Source organism: Verticillium alfalfae, genomic scaffold (assembly GCF_000150825.1).
Source record: "Verticillium alfalfae VaMs.102 supercont1.2 genomic scaffold, whole genome shotgun sequence".
Lineage (NCBI taxonomy): Eukaryota > Fungi > Ascomycota > Sordariomycetes > Glomerellales > Plectosphaerellaceae > Verticillium > Verticillium alfalfae.
The window spans coordinates 1,810,964-1,811,194 of record NW_003315037.1 but is presented as its reverse complement, the minus strand read 5'-3'; positions in this window follow the sequence as shown (position 1 = coordinate 1,811,194).

Below are 231 nucleotides of genomic sequence, written 5' to 3'. Positions count from 1 at the left end.
AGGCAGCGTTGCAGGTGATCAAGATTAGGCCTTTTGAATCCCCAACCCCCAACGATTGCGGAGCGATCGATGCCCGAGACGACGTGGACAAATCATGACATGGAAACGTCAACTGTGCATGGAATAGGAGATAGAGACATTGTGCGGGGTTTTTAATCGCAGCGAGCACTTGTCTACCTATCTCGCCGACTTTTGTTACCTGATCGGTTCGTGTCTGGTCTCGTGACGAAG